The sequence below is a fragment of the Pogona vitticeps genome, chromosome 4, assembly GCF_051106095.1.
Source record: "Pogona vitticeps strain Pit_001003342236 chromosome 4, PviZW2.1, whole genome shotgun sequence".
Lineage (NCBI taxonomy): Eukaryota > Metazoa > Chordata > Lepidosauria > Squamata > Agamidae > Pogona > Pogona vitticeps.
This window is the reverse complement of record NC_135786.1, coordinates 189,661,243-189,669,261: the sequence shown is the minus strand read 5'-3', so window position 1 is coordinate 189,669,261 and position 8,019 is coordinate 189,661,243.

The following is an 8,019-nucleotide window of genomic DNA, read 5'->3' as shown; positions in this document are numbered from 1 at the left end:
TGGTACAGCAGAAATGCTCACATCCCATGCTCCTGAAGAAGGATGTACTAATGGCAGGAAATATGCCAGCTGAGAGTATAGCATGGGGAGGGGAAATGCCTCCCCAATAAGGAGGAGGAAGTGCCAACTGCAGCTGGAGATGGCTATTTTTCAAAATATCTGGCTTTGAGGAGCATTGTTTAAGAGCATTAAGAGCATTGTTGAACAAAATTACCTTCTACCGAAGAAGAAGAAGAAGAAGAAGAAGAAGAAGAAGAAGAGGAGGAGGAGGAGGAGGAGGAGGAGGAGGAGGAGGAGGAGGAGGAGGAGTTTTCTGGAGATAGTCAACATGTTCTCCTGACATACCTCTCCCTGGTAAGGGGGATGCTCCCACATCATAGTTGTATTCACCATTGCTTCCACTGCCAATGCATCTTTGTCCTTGGGCGAATGGACTATAGGTGCTGATGCCTGGTTCCTCTCTACATTACTGATAGAGTAGAGGATGAGTGCTGCTTCTGTAATATCCTCACCTTTCTTTCTTCATAGGACATCCAGGCCAGGAACTAATAGAGCAGCCAGCTCTGGATAATTGTGTGGATCAGTGGCACTTCTCCAAGGCAGTAGAGACCCTGGCTGGACAGGAAGGAGAGCGGTGAATTTACCATTCCCTACTGTCCTGCTGACTGAATTGACTGCCTCACTCGTATTGGTAGCAGGGCTGTCCCTGTTTTCTGGTAGACAAAATTTGTCCTGCATTGAACCCATTCATCATTATTTTATCTTCGGTCCTGACAAATTAGCATTGGCTAGCTTTCTGTTTCACCCAAACAGGATTATTATTCTAATTGCTCTGTAGCTATTTAAGATGAGGTGGCTGTGAAGAAAAAAATGACAACTTAATTTCATACTATAAACACTGAAAATGGAGAGATTCAAACTAGACCAGTGGTTCCAACCTTGGGACTCCAGATTTTCTTAGAGTACAACTCCAAGCAATCCTGGCCAGCATAGCTAGTGGTGAAGGCTTCTAGGAGTTTTAGTCGAGGAACATTTAGTGGGGACCCAAGGTTGGGTAGGAACCACTGAACTAGACTGTTGTGAATCAGACACCTAACAACCTGTGGCTGGCTATCTGCATACAAGAGTTTCATTTTCTTCCTTAATTCATTTAAAAAATATATCTCATATTCCTGCTATCAAATTTCTGAAGAAACCTGTGGATATTAGTGCTCTAATAAAAGCATTACTCACCCTCATTTTTAATCCTTTTGGTGCTAGTACAAGGTTTTTCTTAATCATCTCACATCTCAGTGGCACAATTGGCATGTGGCCTGGCATCTTGCTAAGATGTGCCCTAGCACATCATCAGGTAGCCATGGTAAGTCTATGCAAATATCAACAGGATTTTGGGCATCATAATTTCCAAGGTCAGATACGTCTCAATTATTTTTAATATGTTTTTGTGACATGTTTGCCCTTTGCAGAGCATGTGAGGATGAAATCTCAAGCTGTAATAAATTTGTTGGTTTTTAGGATATGACAGTACTCTTCACTGGTTTTACTGGATCAGACTAACATGGATATCTGTTTGGCTATGTTGATAAGCTATGAACACAGCTGTTTCTCATAGAAGCATTTACCTTCACCTACCTGGGTACTAGCAGCTTTTATCAGCCAGGATGAACAGGCATTTAAGAAGAAAAGAGGTTGCCCTCTCCTCTCCAGGCAAAATGTCCACATTTTCAGCATGATCCTGGTTCATCAAATCCAGACAACCTTTAACTGTTGTTTCATTGCATAATTTCCCATCATCCTCTTGCAGCAATAATTGCTGAGAAGGCTCTGAAATTGGCAGATCTTATGTTTTCTCTTTTCTCCCAATGGTGAACAATGAAATTATATTTCCCATGATGTACTCTTCCTTTTTCACTTGACTTTACTGTGAGATCCAGTGGCTGGGTATCACAATATTTGCTTAAAGCATTTTATGCTGCTTTTCAGCCAGAAAAGTCTCCCAAAACACCTTTTGTAAGATCAATAACAAACAAGACAAGCCCTCCTCCCACATTTGCAATCTAAAAGACACACACACACACCCCAGTGAAAGGATCTGGAAGATGAAAACAAGCAAACACTAGCACAGTTCCCTAAAGTGACAATGTTCAAATAATGACTAGCTGGAGTGGATATCATTTCAGGAGGGAGGAGAACAATCAAGATGTCTCAACAGAGTTGATGGAGCAGTCCATGCTGCTCAGCTCTCCTCCTACAGCAGCTCAGTGGAATGGCTGCTTTTGAGGTCAGGGGTGAGCACAGAGGGCCCAAATGAAATAGATAGATCAGGCTCCACTTCCCTAATTTTGTTTACCTGCTGCTGGTGGTTCCCTGAAAAACCTAACGTTTTGCTTTCTCTTAGGAGACTTCACTATAAAAGTTATATCCTCCTCCTCCTCTTAGAACTGCAAAGCTGGAAGGGACCCTATAGATCATTAACACACACACACACACACACACACACACACACACACACACACACACACACACACACACACACACACACACACACACACACACACACACACACACACACACACACACACACACACACACACACACACACACACACACACACACACACAGAGGCACAGTGGAGAATCAAACTTCCAGCCTCTGGCTCTTCAACCAGAAACCTAAATTACTGAACTATCCAGCAGTTGAATTCTTTGCAAAAATCAGACTAAGTATATTTCAGAACAAGTCCGCATATCCCCCAATCACCATGGCTAGTGGCCTTGAAAAGTAACATTTCTAACATCTAACCTCTGCATGTTTAGTTTAGAGACAGATCTCATTGGAACCAGTAGAACATAGGCAGGCATAGGCATCCTTCAGTCTCGAGAGACTATGGTAACATGCTCTGAATCGAGGAGTGTCTTCTCCAGAGCATGAAGCCCGGGTAAAGTAATATGGAGGATAAGCTGTTACCCAAGCAGCAGATCCCCCCTCTCCACATTGCTGAAATGGTCCAATGGAAAGGCAAGAGCCAATACAACTGGTTCCAGCAACGTTGCAGGAGTTGGCAGAACGACACGAGCTGCCTTCGGGACTCCAGCTCCGGATTTTGCCTCTAGGTTAACTCTTGAAGCCTTTTCCATGAGTGGATATAGCCACAAGGTAGTGGAGGTTTGAAATCGGAGTTTTCCTTCTCCTAGATGGGCTGCCTTCCATGGCTGATGAGCCCCACCTACCCGGTAGTAGAACATAACTTGCAAAGTAAGTGTGCATAGGGTTGGAACACTACTGCTTGGGATTATATAATAGGAGAATTAGCTGTTTATTTTTTTTAAATTAAGCAAGTGGCATTTGTTGGGGAATAATCCACTTCTTGGAAAGAAAAAAAGTGCCACTTATCTCATCTCTTCAGTTCAATAATTTTATTAAGAATAATAACGTAGCATTGTGCAATCAGGTCTAATCTCCAAGAAATGGGGCTGGATCCTATAATCATATTAAATAAGCCATTTCACACAGCTTCTTTTCTTAACAAAAAAAGTTTCTAAGAGCCAACATCTCCCACAGAAATTAATATAAATTATGTACAGAAGCTCCGGTTGTCCAAACCAATTTCCTCTTGCAGTTTCTTTTCTGTTCCTAGTCCAATGTACAGTCATAAGAGAGCTATTAAAAACTCCAAAAGCTGCTCTGCTTTTAAAAATGCAGTGACACAAATAGAGCATTTCACGGTCACCTAAAGCATTGAAATAATCAGCAGTGGATTGCATTGGCATAGGTTGCGTTATAAACAATCACAAAGAAGTAATGATCAACATCTTCAAAAATAAGTACTGTATGGAAAATGCAGCTTTATTGGGATTGCAGTAAAACACCAAGTGCATTGTGTAGATGAAAACGTAATAGCTTTTGCACCATTTTCAAAGAGACAGGAGCTAGGAAGATTGATTTATGGTATTATCTGTTCCTATACATGTGTTTGTGTGTGTGTGTGTGTGTGTGTGTGTGTACATCTGTACTCCTTGAACAACTTTTGAAATATTCACTTTAGCTCTCCCTCTTTGGATAAATCCTCATAAGCCAGTTTCAAGCACATACAACACTTGCTTCTGCTTCAGTAGGATCATGTCACCAAGACATTGACTCGGGGTGGGGGGGTTGGATAAGAGAGCTTCCATTTTGGATGCTGCAGTATCTGAACACCATGAGATGAAAAATATCATGTTACAGTGACATTGGTGTCATTTTTATGAACAGCAGAACAGTAACATAGCACAGGTGAACTTTAAAAAAAATTGATTCATTTTGCCAGATTATGATATACACTGCTCAGCAAAGGAGTCTTGCTTTTCTTATAGCAGTTTGTGTTATTTTCCTCCTGTGCCTTTGGACGTCTTAGTACCAGGAAGCTATAGTCAGGTGTTGTGGAGCCCTGTGGCAGTCTCTGGTTTGCTTGTCACAGTAGGACCTAAAGCCAGGGAAGAGACCATGACTGACGTCATCACTATATGTTGCAACTGCATCCAGTTGTCAAGCAGTGTAGCAAAACTAGGAGTTCTTGGGAACTTCAAATATATTCCACATTGGTGAAAGAACTCAGAAAGAAAATTAAGCCTGAAAGGGGCTCCCAGGCTGGACAAAAGCGACCAAGATGTGCCTGAAGTGAACTCTCTTCCCCTTGAGATGTACTGGCCTAGCAGGCTTCTTGGTAAGGACTGCAGCTGTGGAGGAAGGACAGCAGCACTGTGAGAGGAAAGGAGAAATATTACCATCAGAACAAGAAGCTCCTGGTGATTGAAGAAGTGGGGTGCTCTCTTTCTAGCTAAGGATTGTATACCCTCAGCACCAGAGTGCTGTGGCTAAAATAGGCACCCCTCCCAAGTTGAGCTAAGTGGCTGAACTTAAGTTCAGACAGCCTGAATTTCAGCCTTCATGGTTAGTCACTAACATGGGGTTCCCTTTATTCTGATCCCCATTTAGCAGACCACTGTGACACTCATGGACTGCCCAAACCCCATCATCAGGGCATCTCGGAACTTCATAGAGCTTCAAGGCCTTCACTGAGAGGGATTGACTTATTCACACTGTGTTGACTTACCAACTAGCTAGTCTAGATGTATCCATGCGATATCTTTCTGACCCTGTGCTGACTTACCAACTGCTAATTTAAATCTTATTCAGTTATTTAAAACAACAACAACAATCCACAAACCTCTGGTTTACAAATGTGGGATATTGTGCTTCTGTGCCCATGATTCAAAAAACAGGAAATAGCTTGTATTGTTGGACAATATCATACTCATGTTGCCAGCAGAAAAAAGGATGCGAGACTTTACACAGCAAAGGGCAGTCTGAATGTTGACAACACCAATGGCAGCAGTCAAGATGATCTACAGGAAAACCTCTTGTGCTCATTACCATTCACAAACTGATACCAAGCACAGGGAAAAACCAGAAGCTGACTTTTTTAATCAGTTGACTACTTCTCACCCAAACACGTAGCAACTGTCAGGGCTAGATAAGGGCACAAATCACAGATGCAGCAGTTTCTGCTGTTTTGTTTTTTGGCCAAACAGGTTTTGGTCCTTCCCAGCCCCACCTCCTCCAGTGGGCACCACTCAGAGGCAGCACCTGGTAGGGCGGGGACACCGAGGTGCTGCCAGAGGAGGTGGGGCTGGGGAAGCTCCAAACACCTTTTTTGGCCAAAAAATAAACCATCCTGAACCACTGAACCAGTTCAGTGGTTCATGCCCACCTTTATTGAGGGCTGATTTACAACAAGTGTGAAAGGTACTGAGCATAAGAGGATATCCTGTAGAACATCTTGACTACTGCCATTGGTGTTGTCAACATTTATGTGTATGTGTGAAGATGGGTCACCCACCACGGTGCCTCCCAGGAGCAAATTGAATCCACTCTCTTCTCTAGGGGTCCTGAAGGAGTAGGGGCCAGGTTTCTTCACCACCCCCACCCCCACCCAAAAAACAGGGGTTGTTCCTTCCATATCTCTGACCATCCTTCTGATCCCAAAGCTGAGAACCCTCACCTGCAGATATGCTTTGATTGTATTCCTGTATTGAGCAGGGAGTTGGACTTGATGGCTTTGTAGGCCTCTATGATTCTATGTGTGAAGGCAAGAGGAGGTGTGAAGGCAAGAGGAGAAGGGGACAACAGAGGATGAGATGGTTGGACAGTGTCATTGAAGCTACCAACATGAATTTGACCCAACTCCAGGAGGCAGTGGAAGACAGGATCGCCTGGTGTGCTCTGGTCTATGGGGTCACAAAGAGTCAGACACAACTTAATGACGAAACAACAATGATTCTATGATTCCTACTCTTTTATCCTTCACCCCTGCAACTCAGCTGCACCTGTGGCTTCTCTCTCCAGCTGGGGATCTTTCTCGTTCTTGCTTCTGCCAGCATGCCCTGTCCCACCATCTGTGTTCTTGAGCTGCACTGCTGCTAGAATCTCTGATTAGTCCTTCAGAGGGTATGGAGAAGAGGTGAGCAACCTGCTAGGGATGACAGAAGAGTTCCCCCACCCACCCCTTACACTCATATGTATCATAATATAAATACTATGTAGTCTATGGTTAGTGAGGATATGAAGCAGACAGTACAAAACCACTCAGATAATTTATTGAAAAATAGTCCTGACAATTGGATTGTGTTTGGGTGAGAAGTGGTTAACTGATAAAAAAAGTAGTCAGGTTCTGAGTTTTTTTCTTCCTTGGTGTCTCTTTGTAAATGGCAATGAGCTGAAAAAGATATCTCATAGACCAGGGGTCCCCAAACCCTGGGCCACGGACTGGTACTGGTCTGTGGCTTTGGAAGGACTGGGCCACAAGACAGATTTTTGAGGGCTGAAGGAATGTGGGTGTATGCACACATGCATGTGCGCACTCCCACCCACCCGCATGCACATACACATGTACTCCTGCATGCATGCACGCACACACACATGCACACACATCCCCGCCCCAGAAGCTCCCTGACTTCTGCATTCATGCACATGTCCCCTCGCCCACCTCCCTCATGCACACCTACCCACCTCCCACATGTATGAATGCACCTCACCTACCACATGCATGTAGGCACCCCCGCACACATGGACACCTACCCACCTCCCACATGCATGAATGCACCTTCCCCACATCCACAGATGGACATTTGCCAGCCCTCCTAGTCCTTGGGAAAAGGGTCTTCAACTAAACTGGTCCCTGGTGTCAAAATGGTTGGGACCCACTGTCATAGATCATGTTGACTTCTGACATGTGTGGTGTCAACATTCAGGTTGCCCATTGCTTTGTAAACTTTGGTATCCTTTTTTCTGCTGGCGTTGTGGACATTATATTGCACCATTTCCTGACATTAATACAAAAATACAGGGGCATTTCCTATAGATTTGTCAAGCTGGAGAACAGTGGATTTTTTTGTTTGTTTAAGATAAACAGAATCCCTAATCAGTGATAAAACCATAAATAACAGATATTGTGATCTGGGAATTATGTATACACACAGACACACACACTGAAGTTTCTAGATAGAGTATTAAATTTTTTAAAAATAAGTAAATACACTACTTCTACCATATTTCTGTTTCAGACATGCCTTTTTACAACTACAGATGATTTGACACAGATTAATGTAAAACACACACACACACACACACACACACACACACACACACACACACACACACACACACACACACACACACACACACACACACACACACACACGGTCAAGTGGTGTTTGTTTTGTTTTGTTTGTAATATTTTCCTCCCAAAAGGCACTTGCAAGAAATAATAGCAAACTCCCTCCCTTCGGTCATGACTAGACATGGGGACGAACATAAAAATGAATCAGGATATTCATTAAATATCCATGATTTGTCAGATATCAGTTGTTTTGTGTTCTTGGGGTCCAGAGACCCCAATGAATATGAAGCAACGAATATAACTCTTATATTTGTCCCTGTATTTCCTATCTGCTTATACTCCCACGGATCAGCTGTTCCTTC